This window comes from Podarcis liolepis (genome assembly GCF_965112155.1).
Source record: "Podarcis liolepis genome assembly, chromosome: 14".
In the NCBI taxonomy this organism is placed as follows: domain Eukaryota; kingdom Metazoa; phylum Chordata; class Lepidosauria; order Squamata; family Lacertidae; genus Podarcis; species Podarcis liolepis.
Genome location: NC_139569.1, coordinates 39239198 through 39262351, shown reverse-complemented (window position 1 = coordinate 39262351; position 23154 = coordinate 39239198). Strand labels below are relative to the sequence as shown.

The 23154-nt window shown below is 44.9% G+C and overlaps 1 long non-coding RNA gene across 3 annotated transcripts in view; it reads left to right on the top strand.

Moving 5' to 3' along the window:
* Positions 1-23154, top strand: part of LOC310693411 — a 38769-nt gene that overhangs the window by 9845 nt on the left and 5770 nt on the right. For 2 of the 3 annotated variants that reach the window (XR_014519142.1, XR_014519143.1), the window contains exons 2-3: positions 16887-16967; positions 17720-23041. This is a non-coding gene — a long non-coding RNA (uncharacterized lncRNA). The remainder of the gene's footprint in view (positions 1-16886; positions 16968-17719; positions 23042-23154) is intronic. The other variant, XR_014519144.1, reaches the window with a different exon arrangement.

Genomic DNA, 23154 nt, shown 5'->3' with positions numbered 1-23154 from the left:
ATCAAAACATCTTTCTTTAGCACTCCAAATCTCAAACAGTTCTTCAGAGCTTGCACTGGCAATCTTTGACATATCTGCATGAAGTGGCAAGTACGGTAAGTGGGAAAATTTTTCCATTGTGACCTAGCTCTTTGGCCATGATCACCCTGGAGGCAAGAAAGGCATCTATTATGCGATCATTTATCCAGTTTGATCCTTTCAGTGTGTTTATGTCATAGTCATACACACAGATGTTGCCAACTGAACCAAAGTCCCATGGTTTGTAGACTGAGTGTGGGGAAGGTACAGTTGTGCCATGGGGGAACTGATGTACAAATCAGTGATTTGTCCAGACACTTCTCACTTTGTGTTGAGAATATGGGGCTGCTATCAAAATAATCAATATCGGTCACTGTCAAATCCTCTTTCCCACCTTTTGGAGTGGAGGTCATCTGAGGCTGAGTGCTTTCCAGGTGTCTCATAGTCAGTTGGTGATCTTAAGGAGTCAAACCCCTCAGCAGCCTGCACTGAATCAGATGCTGGAGCTACTGTTATCTTTTCCTGCAGTATGGGGAACTTTCTTCCCGATCTACTCTTCTGTCTTTTATTTCACTTCAACTGTGTGAGCTGCAACTGGCAAGGCTTCCCTGGTTCTGGTGGCATGTCGATAGATTTTGTGGCAGCTATAATATGGTAACAAGTCCTGGATGATGTCCTGTACGGACTGTGCATGCATGGCTGCCCGTATGGTCGCCAGGAGAGCGGATGCCCATACAGCCTGTACGGCCGCCGTGAGAGAAGCTGCCTGTACGGACGCTACGTGAGCAGCAGCCTGTACAGTCGCCGCGAGAGCAGCTGCCCGTATGGCCCATACGGTCGCTGCGAAAGGGGCTGCCTGTACAGTTGCCGCAAGAGCGGCAGCCAGTACAGCGACCTTACTGTCACTCTCCCCCCAGCATGGCACCCTGGGGCACCATCACCCCGCTGCCCCTTCATATGCCCCTGTAGTCAATCAAATGTACCATGAACAATCTGAAGTCATGCTGGGCACAATTCACCACTAATCCTGTTCTTTTTCTAAAAACATGTGGTGGACTCCAGGAAAGCTGTCAGCAGGCAACATGATTCCCATGGGCACCACATTGGAAACCCCCTATTTCAAAGTTTGCACTGACAAAATCTGTTCTCAAAAAAACTTGCAGTTAAACCTCCATTTATAATTACTACCCCTGCAAAGCAACCAACTTTTGTCCCAAAACCATTAGTAGCTGAATTGACGCAAGACAGGTGATTGTTTTTCATGGTTACTTTGGTGGTCTCCATCTAGTTGGTTTGATAATTTACATTCACAGGTAAGATCATCACAATCTCTGCCTTGGACATTCTTGAGGTTTAGCAGTGTCAAAAATTTCCAGGTGCAGTTCTTCACAGTGGAAGCTATGAATATGAATGTCATTTTATTTCAATGTTCTTGCTAATGCAGAACCATTTCAAATAGCGTTTGTATTTCGGTCATTCCATGGACTTTGGTGTGATCTTACAATATAATTTGGTGGAGTCCATTTAACAATCATGCCGATCCATGAGGATTAAAGTATTTAATATAGTGTTTGTTCCTTGGCTGTGCTCTGTGGTTTTTGTGGTTCGTTCTGTGGTCATATACATCATGTGTGATTTGATAGTGATTTCAGGGTGACCAAACATAAAAAAACCTAAGGATCCATGGGGATCTGTGCTTCATGAGAATCTTTTTACAGCATGGCAGTGCCCCAAAGTGATCTGGCCATGAGCAGCATAGGTGGTTGGGTAATGAATATGGGGCGACCCAGAAAACTGTGGAGCCGTAAATTTTAAATATATATATATATTCAATTTTATAAGGATAAGGAAGTACAGAAAGGGAAACGGGGGAGGGGATAGATAGATAGATAGATAGATAGATAGATAGATTAGATTAGAAATTTAAAAGACCTATAAAGATTATCAAATCCTACAAAGTACTACTACTACTACTACTACTACTACTACTACAAATATATTTGTACCCTGCCCATCTGGCTGGGTTTCCCCAGCCACTCTGGGTGGCTTCCCAAAAAATGAAATAAAAATACATTAAAAAGTCACACATTAAAAACGTCCCTAAACAGGGCTGTCGTCAGATGTCTTCTAAATGTCAGGTAGTTGTTTATCTCTTTGACATCTAATGGGAGGACATTCCACAGGGCGGGCGCCACAACCAAGAAGGCCCTCTGCCTGGTTCCTTGTCACTTTGCTTCTCACAGTGAGGGAACCACCAGAAGGCCCTTGGTGCTGGACATCAGTGTCTGGGCAGAATGATGGGCGTGGAGATGCTCCTTCAGGTATACTGCATCGAGGCCGTTTAGGGCTTTAAAGGTCAGCACCAACACTTTGAATTGTGCTCAGAAATGTACTGGGAGCCAATGTAAGTCTTTCAGGACATGTGTTATATGGTCTTGGTGGCCACTCCCAGTCACCAGACTAGCTGCTGCGTTCTGGATTAGTTGTAGTTTCTTGGTCACCTTCAAAGGTAGCCCCACGTAGAGGACATTGCAGTAGTCAAAGCGGAAGATAACAAGAGCATGCACCACTCTAGTGAGGCAGTCTCCGGGCAGGTAGGGTCTCAGCCTGCATACCAGATGGAGCTGGTAGACAGCTGCCCTGGATACAGAATTGACCTGTGCGTCCATGGACAGCTGTGAGTCCAAAATGACTCCCAGGCTGTGCACCTGGCCCTTCAGGGGCACAGTTACCCCATTCTGGACCAGGGAGTCCTTCACACCAGCCCACCCCCTGACCCCCAAGAACAGAACTTCATTATTGTCAGGATTCAACCTCAATCCACTAGCTGCCATCCATCCTCCAACCGCCTCCAAGCACTCACACAGGACCTTCACCACCTTCACTGGTTCTGAGTTGAAAGAGAGGTAGAGTTGGGTATCATCCGCATATTGATGGACACCAAGCCCAAACCCCCTGATGATCTCTCCCAGCAGCTTCCTGTAGATGTTAAAAAGCATGGAGGGGAGGACGGAACCCCGAGGCACCCCACAAGTAAGTCTGAACACTCATCCCCAGCCCAGGAGGAAGGAGCAGAACCACTGTATAACAGTGCCCTCAGCTCCCAGCTCCTCTAGACGGTCCAGAAGGATGTTATGATCGATTGTCGTGACCAAGGCAGTTTCAGTCCCATGAGGAGACCTGAATCCCAATTGGAAGGGATCCAAATGGTCTGCATCCTCCAGGCGTGCCTGGGGTTGTTCAGCAACCACCCACTCAATCACCTTGCCCAAGAATGGAAGATTTGAGGCTGGGTGATAGTTGGCCATACTGGCCGGGTCTGAAGATGTTTTTTTAAGAAGCGGTTTAATGACCGCCTCTTTCAGCTGGTCTGGGAATGCCCCCTCACAGAGGGAAGCATTCACCACCCCGCAGAGCCCATTGCCCAGCCCTTCCCGGCTTGCTTTTATTAGCCAGGATGGGCAAGGATCAAGGAGACAGGTGGTTGGTTTCACGCATCCAAGCAGCCTGTCCACATTCTCGGGGGTAACGGATTGAAATTGATTCCATGCAACTTGACCAGACAGGGATCTAGCACTCTCTCGCCCCAGCCCTGCTCCCACGGTGGTGTCTACCTCCTTCCGAATATGAGCAACTTTATCTGCATAAAAATTTGAAAAATCGTTGCAGGAGGTCTTGGGGTCTTTACAAGGCCCCGGTGGTAAAGGTGGTTCCATTGAATTGCAAACCACCTGAAAGAGTCTCCTGCTACTATTTTCTGTAGATGCTATAGAGGCGGTGAAGAAAGTCTTCTTCGCCATTGCTATCACCACTTGGTAGGCTCGACATTGAGCTCTAACCTGTGTCCGGTCCAATTCAGAATGAGTTTTCTGCCACTGGCACTCGAGCCGTCTCAGCGATTGTTTCCTCACCCGCAGCTCCAAAGAAAACCACGGGGCTGTCAGGGCTCCATGCAGTCGGAGAGGGCGCTTCGGAGCCAGACAGTCGATAGCCCTGGTCAACTCCACATTCCAGCGGGCCACCAGGGAATCAGCTGAAAGGCCATCAACATGGGATAAAGCATGCCCTACCACTCTCTGGAAACCATTTGGATTCATTAAGTGGCGGGGGCAGACCATCCGCATTGGTCCCACCTCCCTGCAGAGGAGAAGGGTCACGGAGAAGTCCAGTTGCACCAGGAAGTGATCTGACCATGGCACTTATTTTGTTTCACTTTTACCTAGTGTCATATCACCCATGTCACTATTGGTGAACACTAGGTCTAAGGCATGTCCGTGACTATGAGTTGGGCCAAACTTATTCAGGGACAGCCCCATGGAGGCCATGCTTTCCACGAAGTCCCAAGCAGCCCCTTGTAAGGTCATGTTGGCATGGATGTTAAAATCCCCTAGGACAACCAAACTAGGTATCTCCAGGAGAACATCCGCGATGACCTGAAGCAGCTCGGGCAGGGAATCCTTGGTGCAGCGGGGAGGTCAGTACACCAAAAGGAATCCTGTACTGCCCCTATTGCCCAGCTTCCAGAACATGCACTCAGAGAACTGGGTCTTTCATATGCGCAGAAGCGCCAAATTGCACCAGTGCCTGTGCAGACGTGGCGCTTCAGGATGCGAATGCTGTGGGTTGCGGACGTGCCTCAGTCACGGGTTATGTCTGCAACCCGAGGTTCCACTGTACCAATTTTGTTTTAGGGCTTAATTTGCAGTAAATTTTATTCCTTTATTCATAATTGTTCTCACTGTTCTACTGTGAACTGCTCTTAAAATTTTTGCATCCATTTTGTCATATAAGGTTTTGCTTGTTCGGGCTTGGTGTCATATTTGAGTAATAGTTTATAAATTTTACCCAGAAGGTAGAACTCTGTTATGGTGGACTCAGATTCCATCTTTTCACTGATTTTCACTGTATGTTTGCCATACAGTCTTTCTTGAATCTGGATATTAGTAGACAGTATGTAAGCAGTTTCATATTTTTTCTCCTCTTTAATACTTTGGCATGTATTTGATCTGTTCTTGAAGATGAACCATATCTTGGTACAATATATACCGTATTTTTCACTCTATAGGACGCACCGAACCATAGGAGGGGGAGAACAAGGGGAAAAAAATTCCCCCCTCTCCGCTCAGCGCCCCTTCAGCGAAGCGGGATGAGAAACGGAGCCCCTTCCATTTCTCCTCCAGCTTCACTGAAGGGGCGCTGCGCAGAGAGGGAAAACAGTGCAGCGCCTCTCCAGCGAAGCAAAGCCTGGAGAGCAAGAGAGATCGGTGTGCACCGACCCCTCTCGTTCTCCAGGCTTCAGGCGGCTTACCACAAGCCTTCGGAGATCAGCAGGAACTTGCGCTGTGCTCCAAAGGCTTCAGGCGGCTATCCCTGAAGCCTGGACAGCGAGAGGGGTCGGTGCGCACTGACCCCTCTCGCTCTCCAGGCTTCAGCGAAAGCAACGCGTAGCCTCTGGAGCGTGGAGGGAGCGCTCCCTCTGCGCTTCGGAGGCTTCGTGTTGCTATCGCTGAAGCCAAGGAGCCTGCATTCGCTCCATAGGATGCACAAACATTTCCCCTTAATTTTTGGAGGGTAAAAAGTTGTCCTATAGAGCGAAAAATACGGTAGTCATATATTCTCCTATCGGCTCTAATAATAATATTGCAGTGGTGACATTAACAGTGCAGGTAAGGGGATTTTTGTGATTTTTGTAGTGCAACTCATGATTTGTGAGTTGTGCCCGTGGCTATGATGTGTGATTTGATGGTGAGTTTGGGGAGCCCCAATGCGAAAAGAGTGAGGATCCTTGAGGATCCGTGCTTTGGACCCACGTTTTTGGGCCATGGAGTGGCCAGGAAGCCGTGGATCCGATTTTTTTGTGGTGCAGGCAGTGCCCCTGGACATGATGTGTGATTTGACAGTGAGTTTGGGGTGGCCCAATGCAAAAAGCGTGAGGATCCATGAGGATCCGTGCTTCAAAACCAAGTTTTTGGGCCATGGCAATGCCAGGAAGCAGTGGATCCAAGTTTTTTGTGGTGCAGGCAGTGCCCCTGGACATGATGTGTGATTTGATGGTGAGTTTGGGTTGGCCCAATGCAAAAGGAGTCAGGATCCATGAGGATCCGTGCTTCAAAACCACGTTTTTGGGCCATGGAGTGGCCAGGAAGCCCTGGATCCGAGTTTTTTGTGGTGTAAGCTGTGCCCCTGGGAATGATGTGTGATTTGACAGTGAGTTTGGGTTGGCCCAATGCAAAAAGCGTGAGGACCCATGAGGATCCGTGCTTCAAAACCATGTTTTTGGACCATGGAGTGACCAGGAAGCCGTGGATCCGAGTTTTCTGTGGTGCAGGCACTGCCCCTGGACATGATGTGTGATTTGACGGTGAGTTTGGGTTGGCCCAATGCAAAAAGCATGAGGACCCATGAGGATCCGTGCTTCAAAACCACGTTTTTGGGCCACGGTATGGTCAGGAAGCCATGGATCCGAGTTTTTTGTGGTGTAGGCTGTGCCCCTGGGAATGATGTGTGATTTGACGGTGAGTTTGGGGGGGGGCCAATGCAAAAAGCGTGAGGATCCATGAGGATCCGTGCTTCAAAACCACGTTTTTGGGCCATGGAGTGGCCAGGAAGCCGTGGATCCGAGTTTTCTGTGGTGCAGGCACTGCCCCTGGACATGATGTGTGATTTGACGGTGAGTTTGGGTTGGCCCAATGCAAAAAGCATGAGGACCCATGAGGATCCGTGCTTCAAAACCACATTTTTGGGCCATGGAGTGGTCAGGAAGCCGTGGATCCGTGATTTTTGTGGTGCAGGCTGTGCCCCTGGACATGATGTGTGATTTGACAGTGAGTTTGGGTTGGCCCAATGCAAAAAGAGTGAGGATCCATGAGGATCCATGCTTTAAAACCACGGTTTTTGGGCCATGGAGTGGCCAGGAAGCCGTGGATCCGATTTTTTTGTGGTGCAGGCTGTGCCCCTGGGAATGATGTGTGATTTGACGGTGAGTTTGGGGTGGCCCAATGCAAAAAGCGTGAGGATCCATGAGGATCCGTGCTTCAAAACCACGTTTTTGGGCCTTGGAGTGGCCAGGAAGCTGTGGATCCAAGTTTTTTGTGGTGCAGGCAGTGCCCCTGGACATGATGTGTTATTTGACAGTGAGTTTGGGTTGGCCCAATGCAAAAAGCGTGAGGATCCATGAGGATCCGTGCTTCTGGCCTGAAGGTGCTATTCACCAGCTGCAGGACTGTTTTGACAGAACCAATTGGGATATTTTCGATAGTTCAGACCTGGAGGAGCACACGGCGGCAGTTCTGTGCTATATCAATCACTGCACAGACACTGTCACAGTAAATAAATCCATCCGGTTTTACCCCAATCAGAAACCCTGGATGAATAGAGAGGTCCAGTGCCTGTTGCGGGAAAGGAACAGGGCTTTCAGGTCAGGCAAGGTGCAGCTTTACCGTGTAGCAAGAGCAAACTTGAGGAGGGGTATTCGACGGGCAAAATTGGATTATAGGCTGAGGATTGAGGATAATTTAAGGAGCAACAACACAAGACAGATGTGGCAGGGGATTCAGCATATTACCAACTACAAACCTAACCTTGGTGCTGTCGACGGTGACCCCTTGCTGGCAGAGGAGCTTAACCTCTTCTTTGCTCGCTTCGAGAAGGAGCCACCTGAGACGCCGGTATTACAGCCACCAGCCCATAGGGGCCCCTCATTCACGGTAGAGGAACATGAGGTGAGACAGGTTTTGAGGATGGCGAATCCGAGGAAGGCGGCTGGACCTGATGGCATCACTGGAAAGGTGTTGAAGGGCTGTGCGGATCAGCTGGCGAGGGTCTTTACTAAGATCTTCAATAAGTCCTTACACCAGTCTATTGTCCCACCCTGCCTGAAGTCGTCAACTATTGTCCCTCTGCCTAAAAAATCCACAATCAGTAGTTTGAATGACTATAGACCAGTTGCACTGACTCCAATCATCATGAAGTGTTTTGAGAAACTGGTGCGCCGTCACATTATTTCCTGTCTTCCATCAACTTTTGACAACTACCAGTTTGCATACAGAGCAAATAGATCCACAGAAGACGCCATCAATACCACTCTCCATGCTGCTCTGTCCCATCTGGAGCAGCCGGGGAGTTATGTGAGGCTGCTGTTTGTGGATTTTAGCTCTGCTTTTAACACTATCCTCCCCCATAGACTGGTGTCCAAGCTAGAGGCGATTGGACTCTCCAACTCCACCTGTCTCTGGGTTTTGGATTTTTTGTCAGAACGTTCCCAGAGGGTTAGAGTAGGGTCACACATGTCCACAGCCCTTAGCCTTAACACCGGCTCACCACAGGGTTGTGTGTTGAGTCCCCTGCTCTACACTCTCTATACGTATGACTGTACAGCCATCTATTCCAGCAACAAAATCATCAAGTTTGCTGATGACACTACGGTGGTAGGGCTCATTTCAGGAGGGGATGAGTCCGCCTATCGGGACGAGGTGGAGCGGCTCTGTGTTTGGTGTGGAGAGAACAATCTGGCTCTTAATACGGCTAAGACCAAGGAATTGGTGGTGGATTACAGGAAAAAAAAGGCGGACATTCAGCCCTTGTATATCAACGGGGAACGGGTGGAGAGGGTGGCGGAATTCAGGTTTTTGGGAGTAGCTATCGATCAGGGCATGACTTGGAGCGCACATACCACTGCTCTGGTGAAGAAGGCCCAGCAGAGAATTTATTTCCTCAGACTTTTAAAGAAGAACAATCTGAGTGAGAGACTGCTGGTGTCCTTCTACCGAGGCTCCATAGAGAGCATTCTTACATACTGTATTTGTGCTTGGTTCTCCAGTTGTACAGCTAGGGAGAGGAAGGTGCTCCAGAAGGTCATAACCACAGCCCAAAAGATTATTGGTCATCCTCTCCCATCTTTGGAAGAACTATACGGTTCCCGTTGTCTTAGGAAAGCAAATAACATCCTGCAGGATTCATCTCACCCGGGACACTGTCTCTTTGCACTACTGCCTTCTGGCAGAAGATATAGAAACATCAAGTCAAAGACAAATAGACTGAAAAACAGTTTCTATCCAAGAGCTGTGGCCTTTTTGAATGCTGTAACTCGATAGTGTGACCTGGGAGTTTGATGGGTGTGGTGTGGGTGTGGCTGGAATGTGGTTTGTTTGGTTGTTGTTGTTGTTTTGCTTTTGTTGTTTTAAGGGATGGCATCCAATTTCGTTGCACTTTGTGCAATGTTGCACTTGTGTAATGACAATAAAGAATCTATTCTATTCTATTCTATTCTATTCTATTCAAAACCACGTTTTTGGGCCACGGTATGGTCAGGAAGCCGTGGATCCGAGTTTTTTGTGGTGCAGGCTGTGCCCCTGGACATGATGTGTGATTTGACAGTGAGTTTGGGTTGGCCCAATGCAAAAAGCATTAGGACCCATGAGGATCCGTGCTTCAAAACCACATTTTTGGGCCATGGAGTGGTCAGGAAGCCGTGGATCCGTGATTTTTGTGGTACAGGCTGTGCCTCTGGACATGATGTGTGATTTGACGGTGAGTTTGGGTTGGCCCAATGCAAAAAGCGTGAGGATCCATGAGGATCCGTGCTTTAAAACCAGGTTTTTGGGCCATGGAGTGGCCAGGAAGCCGTGGATCTGATTTTTTTTGTGGTGCAGGCTGTGCCCCTGGGAATGATGTGTGATTTGACGGTGAGTTTGGGGTGGCCCAATGCAAAAAGCGTGAGGATCCATGAGGATCCGTGCTTCAAAACCACGTTTTTGGGCCTTGGAGTGGCCAGGAAGCAGTGGATCCAAGTTTTTTGTGGTGCAGGCAGTGCCCCTGGACATGATGTGTGATTTGACAGTGAGTTTGGGTTGGCCCAATGCAAAAGGAGTCAGGATCCATGAGGATCCGTGCTTCAAAACCACGTTTTTGGGCCACGGTATGGTCAGGAAGCCATGGATCCGAGTTTTTTGTGGTGCAGGCTGTGCCCCTGGACATGATGTGTTATTTGACAGTGAGTTTGGGTTGGCCCAATGCAAAAAGAGTGAGGATCCATGAGGATCCGTGCTTTAAAACCAGGTTTTTGGGCCATGGAGTGGCCAGGAAGCCGTGGATCCGATTTTTTTGTGGTGCAGGCTGTGCCCCTGGACATGATGTGTGATTTGACAGTGAGTTTGGGTTGGCCCAATGCAAAAAGCATTAGGACCCATGAGGATCCGTGCTTCAAAACCACATTTTTGGGCCATGGAGTGGTCAGGAAGCCGTGGATCCGTGATTTTTGTGGTGCAGGCTGTGCCTCTGGACATGATGTGTGATTTGACGGTGAGTTTGGGTTGGCCCAATGCAAAAAGCGTGAGGATCCATGAGGATCCGTGCTTCAAAACCACGTTTTTGGGCCATGGTATGGTCAGGAAGCCATGGATCCGATTTTTTTGTGGTGTAGTCTGTGCCCCTGGACATGATGTGTGATTTGACGGTGAGTTTGGGGTGGCCCAATGCAAAAAGCGTGAGGATCCATGAGGATCCGTGCTTCGGAACCACGTTTTTGGGCCTTGGAGTGGCCAGGAAGCCGTGGATCCGAGTTTTCTGTGGTGCAGGCGCTGCCCCTGGACATGATGTGTGATTTGACGGTGAGTTTGGGTTGGCCCAATGTAAAAAGCATGAGGACCCATGAGGATCCGTGCTTCAAAACCACGTTTTTGGGCCACGGTATGGTCAGGAAGCCGTGGATCCGTGATTTTTGTGGTGCAAGCTGTGCCTCTGGACATGATGTGTGATTTGACGGTGAATTTGGGGTGGTCCGATGCAAAAAGCGTGAGGATCAATGAGGATCCGTGCTTCAAAACCACGTTTTTGGGCCACGGTATGGTCAGGAAGCCGTGGATCCGTGATTTTTGTAGTGCAGGCTGTGCCCCTGGCTATGATGTGTGATTTGATGGTGAGTTTGGGGTGGCCTGATGCAAAAAGCGTGAGGATCCATGAAGATCCGTTCTTGAAAACCATGTTTTTGGGCCACGGTTTCGCCAGGAAGCCGTGGATCCGTGATTTTTGTGGTGGATGCTGTGCCCATGGCCATGATGTTTGATCTGATGGTGACTTTGGGTTGATCTAGTGCAAAAATCATAAGGATTCATGAGGATCCGTGCTTCGGAACCACGTTTTTGGGCCAGGGCGTGGTCAGGCTGGCGTGGATCTGAGTTTTTTGTGGTGTAGGTTGTGCCCCTGGCTATGATGTGTGATTTGACAGTGAGTTTGGGTTGGTCCAATGCAAAAAGTGTGAGTATCCATGAGGATCTGTTCTTGAAAACCACGTTTTTGGGCCATGGTATGGCCAGGAAGCCATGGATCCGTGATTTCTGTGGTGGATGTTGTGCCCCTGGACATGATGTGTAATTTGAAAGTGAGTTTGGGCTGATCTAGTGCAAAAATCATGAGGATTCATGAGGATCCGTGTTTTTTAACCATGTTTTTGCGCCATTGCGGCACCACGAAACAGTGGATGCGTGATTTTTTTGGTTCCTCCTACAGACTAAGATGTGGTCTACAGTAGCATGGTGTTTTTATTTTGTTTCAATATAAAAATCATATGAATTCATGAGGATCCGTGCCTCGGATCTATGTTTTTATGGTACTGCAGTGCGGCAAAGTGTTGGATCCACGTTTTTTATAGTCCAGTTTGTAGGCGTGCCTTCTAGGTGTGATTTGACACTGCATTTGTTGGAATTATTTTTAAAAAAGTGGAGGATCCATGAGGATCCGTGTAGATCCGCCTTTTATGCAGACCCGTAAATAATAATGATAACTGAGGGGATTTTTTAGGATGGGGTGGCAGGAGTGAAGCTAGAAGTTAGTAGTAGTAGTAATTTGCTTAACAATATATTATTATTATTATTATTATTATTATTATTCTCACCTTGCATTTCAACTTACTATTCTCCCATTAACCCTAAGGTCCCAGGACCTTAATTAACAGTCAATGAAACAAATAATAATGGGGAAAGTTTTACCTGAAACTACTTTAAACAACTAAATTCATTAGCAGGGGTGATGTAAAACTTGTAGCTAAAAAAAAATGAAATAAGGATTAGTAAAAATTGGAATGTTAAAAGAGACGCAGGGGGAATAATTATAACACAAGGATCCACAAAAGGGGAAGGAGGGAAGCCAAAGGGATATGTTTTATTTTTTTCTTACTTGACACTTCTAAACTTTGAAAAAATCAATTTTTAAAAATATGATGGTGATATTTATACCCCACCCCTCTGCCGGGTCTCCCCAGCTACAGTGGGCGGCTTCCAACACATATAAAAACATAATAAAACATCAAACATTTAAAACTTCCCGATACAAGGCTGCCTTCAGATGTCTTCTAAAAGTTGTGTAGAATAATACCTTTATTAAAACACAGTGTTAAACAAAACAGTTCAAAGCAACTTCACAGTCACATTTTAAAAATGCATTGTGCGGAATACGTTTGAAATGGTACACGCTCGTTCATAGACATGCCAGGAAAAGTTTCACCTGCTAAATGCCTGCCTGTTAGGCAGAGGATAAAGTTACAGAAGTCTCTGGTGTTTAACAACATGTACAGAGCAACACCCCGCCCCGCCCCCTTAGTGCCTTTAAAATGTGATGCTTCACTTTCTCCTGTTGTTTGTCCCAGTACAAAGCAATCCTGTTTAGCCTGCTTCATGCATTATACACTAAAAATACTGCTTGATTGTAATGAAACCTCGCAGTGTTTTACAAAAAGAACGAAACAGTAAAATTATCAGTAAAGAAACTTAAAACCAACTATTTAAAACCTAAGTAAAATCAGTTGTAAGCTAAAAACCAGATGAAAACATGTTCCACACAAACATGTTTTTAGCCGGTGCCGAAAAAGTATAGTGAAGGCACCTGCCAGGTGTCAATAGGCAGGGAGTGCCAGTCCGTGTGGGTACAGCCACATTAAAAAATCAATTTCTTAGAAATGTGGAACAGGAATTAAGAGACACCTGCAACAGGACCAGTTCGACAGATCAAAGCAGTTGAGTGGGAATAAACTGGGTAAGGTAATATCACAAGCTGGTCCCAAGCTGTTATGGGCTTCAAATGCAAGTAACACCTTGAACTTGGCCCTGTAGCACATCTGCCACCAGTGCAGGTCCCTAAGCAGAGGTGTTCTATGCTAGCAGGATCTCACTCCTGTCAGCAATTGTTCTGCAGCATTCTACACTACCTGCAGCTTCCACACCTAGTACAATGAAAGCTCCACACAGCACATTGTAGTAATCCAGTCTTGAACATTATTAAGTTTGCTTTAATTTTTAATTAGGCACAAATTCCTCATTTTCTTTTTATTAAAATTTTGCTACTTTGTATGCTCAGCGAGCAGTGTAAATATAAGTCAGCATGAAATAGCAGATTATTATTATTATTATTACTACTCTTATAATTACTCTTTTATTTTGGGCCCGATGTCTTGGTGAGAATTTTTAACTGCTGGATTCAATGTCCTCTTCAATGCTGAGTTTGTACAATGTTTATGGATTTATTGTATGCTTCTACATTTTGTTATGGTGTTTGGTTTTTGCAAACCACCTTGTCAATATTTTTGGGAAAAGGCAGCTTCAAAATGCTGAAAATAGAAGATTGGTATGATGCCAGCATTGATTAATAGTTTCCAAAATTTGTTTGAAGCACTACGCTTAAAAAGAACTAAAGTTAATGTGTCCCTGGACTCCAAAGTAAATTTATGTGACCCTGAAACTCAAATAGGATACCCTATCATATGTATCTATGATATATCATATCGTATCATATACAGTTGTACCTTGGTTCTCAAATGCTTTGGTACTCGTACGTTTTGGCTCCCAAACGCCGAAAACCCAGAAGTGTTCTGGTTCTTGAACATTTTTTGGAAGCCGAAAGTCTAAAGCTCCTGCAGCCAATTGGAAGCTGCACCTTGGTTTTCAAAAAGTTTTGGGAGTCAAACGGACTTCCAGAACGGATTATGTTCGAGAACCAAGGTACAACTGTATATGATATAATACAAAGTATTAGTGCAAGTAGATAAATAGGTACCACTGCAGCGGGAAGGTAAATGATGTTTCCGTGTGCTCTGGCACTTGTCACAGTGTCCCGTTGCACCAGAAGCGGTTTAGTCATGCTGGCCACATGACCCGGAAAGTTGTCTGTGGACAAACTCCGGCTTCCTCAGCCTGAAAGTGAGATGAATGCCGCACCCCATAGACACCAGTCATTTACCATTTATCTGTGATGGGGGAGCTCCCCCTTCAATCCTAACAATAAATATCCAATCAAAATTGCCATGCTTCAAATGAATGATGATATTTTAACAACGCAACAAAATAAGGAAATATGTGTCCCTCAAACGGGAGTGTATGCCATTTGGCTTGTAGACATAAGAATCACATTGCATGAGAGAGAACTGTAGACTAGAAATCAAACCTGCACACTTACTTAGGAGTAACCCCCCACTGAACTCAGTGGACTATTTCAGTGTATAGGATTCATTCACCTTATTTATAAAAAAATGCTCATAAACCCAGATTATTAACCACCAGCACTCAAAACAAATGCTCAGAACAGTGACTGTTGAAGCTCACTAAGCCCAACTCTTTCAGACTTGTTCAGAAACAATAAAGTCCGCAAGGTTTTTACCACTAATTTTCTTTTTTACACTGCCAATAGAGAGATCAGATTTCAGATTCCATGTCCATGGACAAAAATAAATTAAGAGTACTATAAAAGTCACACACTCAGCCCCTCAGGGCAGGAAATATTTTGCATCAATATTTAGCAACTTGCTTCTGCACAACATGACAGGAGTTCAAATAAATGTTTAAAATTACTGTATAAGGAAGCTTTGGATGGGCAGAAGGATTTGCCATCTTATAAACTTGCTTAACTGGAATAATGTTTTTTCAGTTCATCCATTAAACTTAATTGGAATAGGAAATGAAGAATGGTATACATAGGGCTGGATCCAAAGATCAATGAAACTCGTTTTATTAGTCTAAGTAGGCTTTAGACACATTTTAAGCAAATCCCTCCCCCCATTGCATGTCAAGCTGGATTTTGAAACAGAAAGGTGTTTTAAAAGCATTTTGCAACACTACTAGAGGGTCAATTGTTCAAGGTCATTATTCCATTAGGTTAACTACAAGCTCCTCATGGAAAACTAGTTCTTTGAATTCCAACCATGGTGGGATACTTTAAAAAATAAAAAATAAATCTGAATGACATTTCCAAAATTTTGCCCATGGTGAAGCAATCCTTGCAGCTTCCCCCATTGGCTTACATCCTACTTTACTGCCTTGTTTCTCAACCTACTTTAAAGATTTGCAAATGCATGTTCAGTAATGATCAGGCCTTCTGGCAGAAGCCTCGCACGACCATTTACCGTAGGCTAAAAGTGGTTGTACTTAAAAGCTGAAAAAACTGGCACCTCAACACTGGCCAAGTGGTTACAAAGTCAAAGTTATGAGATTATTGCCATTGTTCACAAGCTATGAACATGGTTGTAAAGAAGCTTATAAACCTGCAAATAATAATAATAATAAATCACATCCTTCAGGTGTATCCATATGTTCCAAATGTGCATTAAACTATAGCATTAATTATATTCAAAAGTGAGTTTAAGATAGTATGCATTGAAAACCAGTTCATTATTTCTAGCACATTATACCTCTGTGCTGGGCTATGGGTAATGATTATTTTCACTGCCTTCGTTGTGAGCTTACTCAACCAGAACAAAAAATACATTACAGAGTAGCTAATTTGTTCTCATCCCTGTTTTCTCTGCGTTATTTTAAACTTATCAGGATCAGAACGTTCTCTTCTCTCATGTTTGGAAAACAGCTGGAACACTATTAATTTAGAGCCATAGATAAAAGTAATAACCCAGTGCCATCTCTGTTGCCCCAAATCTCAGCCTGGAATATTGGGTCACCAGCTTCTTTCAAGGAGACAAGGAGAGAGCATTTTCAGTCAAATTATAACAGCAACAGACAAATCAATGAATCAGTTGCATTTGGTTTATATTCTAAGTCAGAATTACTCATCTAAAAAATAAAAAGTAGGTTACTCAAATCCACTTGTAACTTTTCACAGTTCAACAGATAGAATAAATTTGTGCAGTAAAAGCCAGCCAGTGATATTTAAAATAATCAAACACATTTCTACCACCAAATTCATAGAAGACAGAAAGACCTAAAATATTTTTTAAGGTTTGGGGGACTAATTATTATATGTATAGACCAGTTCCTGGCATGAAACCATTAAAGCAGATTACAGGGTAAATATGGTAGGTGGGGACAAAAACTCAAACTCTTTAAGAACAATAAAATAAATTCAACAAACTCTAAAGAAATAAAACCATCCATTCAAACTATTAAAAAATCATATCTAAAATTGATCTTCCATATATGACTGGGTTACACCTCAGGGAAAAACTTCCTGAATGAAAATGTCTTCATTGGGCACCTAAACATCATGTGCTTTAAATGTATGGCCTTAGTTATGAGATTGCTAAAGCCAGTACTGTATCTGTACTTGGCTGGAGGAAAGTTGAACAGTGTACGTCCAGGCAACAAGGAAATTGCTGTAGCAAAAAATTATGCCATTTCAAAATAAGATTTTGATACCAGATATCAAGAGGATGTCAACAATTGCCAGCTAATTATGTGAAATTAGCCTCCATCTACTCCCTTTGGTGTCTGGTTCCAGACTAGCTCCATATTCTCATTGGTAGATCTCAGTAATTTTCAGCCCTGGGGATAAAACGTTTAAGAAACCCTGACTGACAGTCTGTTGCTGCTTTTTGCTTTTTATTTGTTTCTACCTTTCAGTGAACTTACATACTTGATATTCTGTTTTATTTGTAGTCTGTGTGGGCTGTGTTTGAAAACTATATTTGATCCAACTGCACCATAGCATGCACTCCAGTGGAGGCTGATTGGAAGCAGGCAAGAACCAAGATTTTAATTTATTTATTTCTCACAGCATGTTCACAGCTAGCAAACAGCTTGGGGATGACTAGTTTAATAAGCAGAATATTTCCATTTTAATATCCTTGAATAATGCAGACTATACACTTGAGATAATGCACTATGTGGGGGACTGGGGGATCCACACATTTCAGCCACTCCTCTTGAAAACAAATTTAATGGTTGTCCTCTAGTCTGCCAGCATAGCAGGAAATCTACCTGCATATCAATGATACCAAAAGTGTCATTGACTTTTACCCAGCCCATACAATTTGTGCCTTTGAAAATAAATTATGCATCATTATACATCATTATGCATACCTACTAAATTGTGTTGTATCAGTTCCTGGTGATTAATACTTCCAAACCAACAGACATTTCCCTTCCATAATAATTAGATACAGTGTAAGTATGGGAACGTAAAAGTGGAGGTGGCTGTGAGAGGAAAGGGAATCACATGCCCAATACAGCACAAACACCTTTCCTGGAATTTTCCCAGGAGATAAGCCATCAGGTACACTGTAACTGATCTGCTGATTTGAGGAAATTTAAAGCTGTGTGCACATTGCCAGCTTAAAACGCAACTAGGTCATTCTGTTTCTCAATTTGAATATGAATTGTGGCTGTCGCATGCAAAAAAAAAAAAAAAAAAAAAAAAAGGTAAAGGACCCCTGGGCGGTTAAGTCCAGTCTAAAGCAACTATGGGCTTATGGCGCTCATCTCACTTTCAGGCCAAGGGAGCCGGTGTTTGTCCACAGACAGCTTTCTGGGTCATGTGGCCAGCAGGACTAAACCACTTCTGGCGCAATGGGACACTGTGACGGAAGCCAGGGCACACGGGACAGAGCAATGGGGACTCACTCTGTTGCAGGAATTTGAACTGACGACCTTCCGATTGGCAAGCCCAAGAAGCTCAGTGGAAGGGCACTGGGTGCGGAGTAAATGGGAGTATGTATACAGCCTCTGTCTACAAAGCACAGTTAGTAAAATAGTAATGTTCCCCCTCCCTCAGCAGCAAGTTGTTCTAATAAATGATAGCACTGCTGTGACTAATGCCCATGATGGAGACAATGGATTGTGTTAGAATTAGAATCACATTATTTTTGCTAGGCTAGGAACTAAGAGAACTAACCATACCTGGAGCAGATCCTGCATCCTGTCCATGGAGCCACTTTAGAAATTACATGTCAGCTTACCACGTTATGCTGCATTAATTATCAGACACTTTAAAGAACACTTGTGAATATAGCAAAAGTGTATGCTTGGCTCTGTTTTGCAGAAGTAGAGTCACCTGCCACTGGATTAGACTGAGGCACTCCCCACCGCACATACACAATTTATAGCTTCAGATAAAACACCATATGATAAAGTAAAGCCACAGGGATTTGTGGTAGATCATTTAATTGCTGTTTGCATGCTTGAGACCAGGCTGAGACATAGCTGGTAAGGTAGGGGCCCTAACAAAGCAAAACAAGGGTCCGGTGGGGAGGGGTTCAATTCCATATGCACATAGCTTCATACCTGTTATGTTTTAAGCATCTGGTAGCAATCCAACAGGAAGGAGCTTGAAAGGAAACAGAATAGTTGAATTATGAACACTACATCGTTTATTTGCAGCTAATGTGTTTAAAAATTAGCTGTCCTTCACAACAAAACACATATTCTACCATATAAACCTGCGGCCCTCTGGATGTTATTAGACTCTTAACTCTCATCAGCTCTAGCCAGTATGGCCAACAGTCAAGGATGATGGCAGTTGTAGCCCTACAACATCTCAAGGGCCGTAGGTTCCCCACAGGGCTGGCCCACCCACGAGGCAAGGTGAGGCACCTGCCTTGGGTAGCAGGATCCATAATTGCAGCAGATCCCAATGTAGATCTTTATTCCCCATCTTCAAGCACCCATTCTTCCCTGATGGGGAGGTGTGTGCCATTCTGTGGTTAGCGTCAGGGGCCCAAATGTCTCAGGCTGGGCCTGGTTCCCCACCCCACATCACCTAAACTAAAGGTGTGAGGTTTCTGTGTCCCTCATAGAGGTTACGTCCCTGTTTCAAATTGAATGCTTATTAAATCGTATTCGGGCACTGAAGTGCAATCAGGGCCGACCCGTCCATGAGGTGGACTGAGGAAGCTGCCTCTGGTGGGGAAATCCAAGGTGCAGCACCCGCTCAGAACCCCATGAGCTTACTCCCGTTGCCACTGGAGAAGTGAGAAGTGGCAGCAACTCCCTGGTTCTGGTGAGATCTCACAAGAGCTCCACAAGATCTCACAGGACTATTGCAAGACCAGAAGCCACTGCTGCCGCCATGACTCCTCACTTCTCCAGCACCACCACAAGCAATACACCACCACTGGGAATCCTACTGGAAACCAGCACCACTTCTCCTCACTTCTCCAGCACTGTCATGGGCTCCCACATCCCAATAGAAGCGAGGAGAAGCAGCTTTGGCTTCTGGCAAGATCTCACAGGACTCTTGCGAGATTTGACTGGAAGCCACCATGGCCGCCACAGCCTCTTCTCACTTCTCCCATGGTTGTGGTGGTGGGCACCCTTCTTGCCCCCAACGCTGCCAGAGAAATGAGGAGAAGAAGCAGCGGCAGTGGCTTCCACATCCCAGTGAGATCTTGTGGACCTCTCGAGATCTCACCAGAAGCCACCACCACAGTCACGCAATCACAGACAGTGAGGCTTCAAGGGTGTGTGTGGAAGCAACAGGGGAGCAACACCTTCCCATTTTGCCTCAGGCGGCAAAACAGGGCGGGCTGCCCCTGGATACAATAGGTAAAGTGTTGTGTGGCTGTAAGAACTTGGTAACAAGTCTTCCCTTCATCTACAAAATTCACTGAATGACCTTGGGGCAATCTGATGTCCTTTGCAGGATGCCCTAAGGATAACACTAGACAACATGGTATAGATTTCCATTACGGGACTTAAATTCATACTTGACAGGGAATCTCACGTAGAGGCATTCGACAAACCATTATCACTCAACCCACTTTAATTCACAAGTCTTGTTATGAGACTAGTAGCTGTTAGGCGTCTTGGAGTTTATGACAAATGATGGCAATACTACTAGTAGTTTAGTCTTAACACGCTGCTGCAATTTTATCTCAGAAACCATCGTGTGACTTGCAGTACCCTTCTAACAGCTGAAATAGGTTTTCTCAGCACCATGTTGAGTCTTTTTTAATGGAAATAATATTAATAACAGACAAACTTCCCTGAAAGGCACTTTGCTGACCATGATCACCAATCTTCCCATGTTTCATGAAATCACTGGATTTATTTTAGAGCAGTAGTCTCCCACCTTTTCAGACCCAGACTCGGCTTGAACCCAAGCATGCATTTGGAGACCCATATTGTATATATTTGTGGTGGTGCTGCTGCAGCTATCCCTGTTAGATCAGGCTGTGACCTGGTAGTGGTTTCTGACCCATCTGTTGAAGACCAATGTTGAGATCCCATTCTCAGTTGAAATGGGGCAGCCGTGAACTCAGAGAAGCCTGGCTAGTGACATATGGATGCCACGTATTTTCTACCTGCACTGTTGGAACTCCCAGTTCCTGAAAATCACATAAGAGGAGAGTGTTTTGTCACTCAGGTTTGAAAATGACTTTTATCCAGAGATTTCCCACCCTCTTCTACATACATACATACATAGCTTTATTTGTATGCTATCCTTCCATAGTTCAAACAAATGTAGTCATATACAATAAATAAAACATAAAAACACACAACCAAATTGAACAATTTCAACATATATCACAGTAAGATCTAAAATAAAGATACAAAATAAAATAAAATATCAATAATGGCAACAACAACCCCCCCAAAAAACCCCCTAAGCAACACCCCAGTGCAAGAGTATATTCAGGTGATCTGCAAGAAATGTCAATGTGACCTCTTGAACATATAATAACCCAAGCCAGTATTATCCTTGCACTCATAAATGTCATAATTACTGTCAACTTGGCATAGTGCTTTTGTAAATACATTTGTCATAAAGTGTCACCATTCCAGCTCCTCCTCCCTTTTTTACGCTGTGTGTGTGTCTGAAGATTAACATTTGCAATCGCCAAACCATTCAGCACGATGTGATTATAACAAAAACAGGGTCGAACTGTCCTTTACACACTGTCACCCGGGAATAGTTTGTTTTCCCTCTGAACTTCTGTTATTGATTTGTGTGCAGTTTGCTCTTCAGAGGGTCCATATGCTCCTGAGGCTGAAATTCCTGCACGTCTATGAGTTAGACCCATTGAACCCACTGGAACGTATGAATAAAAACATGTACAAGCAAGTACAGAGAATCATAAGAAGCTGCCTTAGACCGAGTCAGACTAATGTCCATTGAGCTCAATATTGTCTACACTCACTGGCAGCAGGTCTCCGGGGTTTCCCAGCCCTACCCGGAGATGCCAGGGTTTGAACCTAGGACCTTCTGCATTCAAAAGCAGATGCTCTACCATAGATCTGCAGCCCTTGCCCCAAAGCCTCAAGTGCTCTAAAAACATATTGGCACTCTTCTTACCTTACGTTCTTACAAAGAGGCCTGCTGCTTCAGCATTATGGAAAGCAGTTGTTTTGTACAGAGATGAGCTGCTTGGAATTGAAGTTCTCAGTTTGCAATAACTGGATCCAATCACTCACAACAACAAAAAGTTTCCAGCATTGTCATCGTCCCCCACCACCTTTTGTAGTTATACCAGCAGAGATAATTCAGGTGCTGAATAAGTTCAGAACTCTCTTATAGGTCTCTGTTACATATTTTCCTGCTATTGTTTGTGTTAATGGCAGCCTAACTCTAGACATCTGTCTTTTGTTTCCAGATGTGGCCTCTGTCAGCTGTGCATGAGGAGGAAGGAAACAAGTTTTATTTTAGATAGCTCAGCTATATGGACAACCTGAAGGAATATATTATTATCATGCAACCTTAAAGTTACATGAGTTTGGACTAAATGTTTTTTTGGTGTCCTTCCACCGCCATGCCCAACCCTAACATTCTGGGGCTATGGACACATTACCCTTTAATCTGCTGTTTGATGCGTTTCCCCTCAAAGCAGCTTCCATCCACTTTCAAAACATAAGCCACAATTAAGCCGATGTGTGTGCATTCGAGACAGCCATTGTGCATGCACAGATAACAGCTTCATTAATAGGAGTTTGGGGAGCGAGGTTGCAGATATAACGTTAATGCACAGCGGGAGAAGATATCCTCACTCTGCTATCTGGTGTGTACAGCAATGTGCAAATGCGGCTTGATATACATTGTAGGCTGCTAATGTGTACATGGCCTATTTGTAAAAAGAGATGACTAAAGAGCTAAAAGCAGGGGAACAAACCTGACTAGGCAGGATGGAAGAATCCAGTGCTTTTTTCTGGGGGGGGGGGGAACGCAGGGGTATGCAAACCCCTAAACCAGGGGTCAGCAAACTTTTTCAGCAGGGGGCCGGTCCACTGTCCCTTAGACCTTGTGAGGGGCCGGACTATATTTTTTTTTGGGGGGGGGAATGAACAAAATTCCTATGCCCCACAAATAACCCAGAGATGCATTTTAAACAAAAGGACACATTCTACTCCTGTAAAAACACGCTGATTCCCGGACTGTCTGCTGGCCGGATTTAGAAGGTGATTGGGCCGCATCCGGCCCCCGGGCCTTAGTTTGCCTACCCATGCCCTAAACATTTTGTGAATCTAAGTTTGGCCTCATTGAGGGGCAGTATTTCAATCTGAGTAGGAAAATGAGAGTACCCCTAAACATTTTTTTTGTGGGGGTAGGAAGTTCTGGAAGACTCCATTTAGTGCATCCATTGCACTGAATATTAATATGAATTGTATTTTATTCCTTCTTTTATTTATTACATTGTGTTTTATTGTATTGGAAATTTAATTCTATAGAATTCCAATTGCTGTAACGTGCAGAAAAATAACTGGTCTGCAATATTCCAGTGGTCCATGGTCCAGGAGGTGGGGTGAGTATGGGAACCAAGGAATCAGCAGCTTTCATACTGTCATCAGAGGAACCCTATGGCGCAATGAGAACATCAGTAAAAGTGAGCAAGCCTTCCTACAAGACCGTTTATCCCACTGTGACCTAATCATCCCCTGCAATGCGCAGCCAGAAGGGTGTGGTGGGCGAACAACTGTGAGGGTCAGACAACAAAGA